The sequence below is a fragment of the Schistocerca nitens genome, chromosome 1 (assembly GCF_023898315.1).
Source record: "Schistocerca nitens isolate TAMUIC-IGC-003100 chromosome 1, iqSchNite1.1, whole genome shotgun sequence".
NCBI lineage: Eukaryota > Metazoa > Arthropoda > Insecta > Orthoptera > Acrididae > Schistocerca > Schistocerca nitens.
The window spans coordinates 157,419,318-157,421,325 of NC_064614.1; positions in this window are offsets into that span (position 1 = coordinate 157,419,318).

Here is a 2,008-nt window from a genome sequence, read left to right on the forward strand (position 1 = left end):
TCGATCACTATAGTAAGAGCCAAAGAGAGCAATACAGAATACAAGCGCCCAACATATTTTGAAAGGAATATAAGAAAGCAATAACCTGCTTCTAATTACCAAAAGTTTACTTTCATTAAAGACAATTTTAAAAAATAAGGAAACTACAGTGGTGTTTTTGTATCACACTATTACTGACATATTTTGCATATATTTAGTGTTCCAGCTGTATCTTCCAGTTCTTGGTACTATAGGGCCTACTACGAAAATGGATAATTTAATATTACATGTATATTTTACCAAAAAATGTACTCTCAAACAGCTTCTGCAAGAGAAACTTCCAGAAAGAATCTGCAGCTATATTATCACTGGCCAAATGAACAATGGGACCCTCACAATCTGTCAGACACACAGGCGACAGACCAAAGATCAGGATCATCATCCATTATGGATGTGAGGTACTTGTTGTTAGGTTTTTACAATAATACTTGGCAGCATTCAATTCTATTCCTGCCCTACTTACAGCTCAATAATATGTTTCTAGAGACAATGCTCTCATCATCATGTGACACCTCTCAAAATGCGATGTTGAACTGTAAGTAGGAGAGAAATACAGTTGAATGTTACCAATTATTACTGTAAACAGTCAGATTCACAAATCACAGATAAAGGAACTCATTAACAATAAACCACATTATGTGTTATAAATATGAGCTTTAAACAGCTACAATTTCTTTTCATTTAAAAATGAAGGGTATCATAGTCATACTCAATTATGGTAAAAGTTCGTGGATTTTCTTGTCATATCATTCTTGTGGCCTCTTCTAAGACAACATTTCAGCTTTCTTGTTGAAGCCAAAATGTCAGATAGGAGACTCTGCAAGAATGATGTGGATTTTTTGACAAACAAGAGAAAGACATTCAAAAGAATCAGATTGAAAACAACATTATGAAGTGATGGATAAGTCATAACAATAGCTCTCTCTCTCTCTCTCTCTCTCTCTCTCTCTCTCTCTCTCTGTGTGTGTGTGTGTGTGTGTGTGTGTGTGTGTGTGTGTGTGTGTTTTGGCCAGGGGTAGGGGGGGGGGGGAATGAGAGTTGAGGAGGGGATGAGGCAAGAGAATGAGGCTTGGATCATTACTCTGAAGATACGACACTGGCTAACAACATCACAGTGGACAAACTTCAGTTCAAGGCACACAGTACAAGCCATCAATCAGTTAATGCTGAGTAAAAATATCCTTCCAATAGCATAAACTCCAGAATAAAAGTTCATTATCCATAATACAAAATACCACAATGCAGAAATAATTTAAACAAAGAACAACAATATCATGGGTATAAAAAAATGAAGATATTTATTACAATATTTTGTCAATGCTAGTTACATTATAGAAGTTAAAAATTTTCAGTTATTTTCATTTGAAGACATCTGTTTAAAATCAAACAGAGCTGCCCAAGCTAGAAAAGAAGAAGCAAAACATGTTCTAAGTCTGGCACATCAACATCTATGAAAGCTTATTGCTCCATAATGTAAAAATAAGGGAGAGATGAGTACTAGTATAACTCCCTTGAGTATCACTGAATACTCACATTTCCTAAAATCCTCTCCTCTCTTTTCATAAGTGAAGGTACCACTGGTTTTTAAAAGTAGCTTCAGTCAGCTTTCATTCATGTGTTTTTTTGCTGCCATTTCAAAAGTATATTTTTCTACATCTGTATTCAGTATCAATTTAGCAATTAACTTCTTTATTCAAATAAGAAAATTTTGAGGAATAAAAACTAAGGAGTACCAAAAGTATGAAAATTATAACCTGTAGTGGGTAATGAAAAGTTGAAGATAGTGTTAAGGGTATAAAAATCAGTACAAACAACTACAAAGGCAGGGCACTACAAGATAATCAAATTTCAGTAATACAGTCACTGATGCAATGTAATGGATGGATAAAAATCTACTTACCAAGCAGTGGCAGGAGAAAACACACACACAGGTATTAAAATTTGCAAGCTTTTGGAGTTGGAGGCTCCT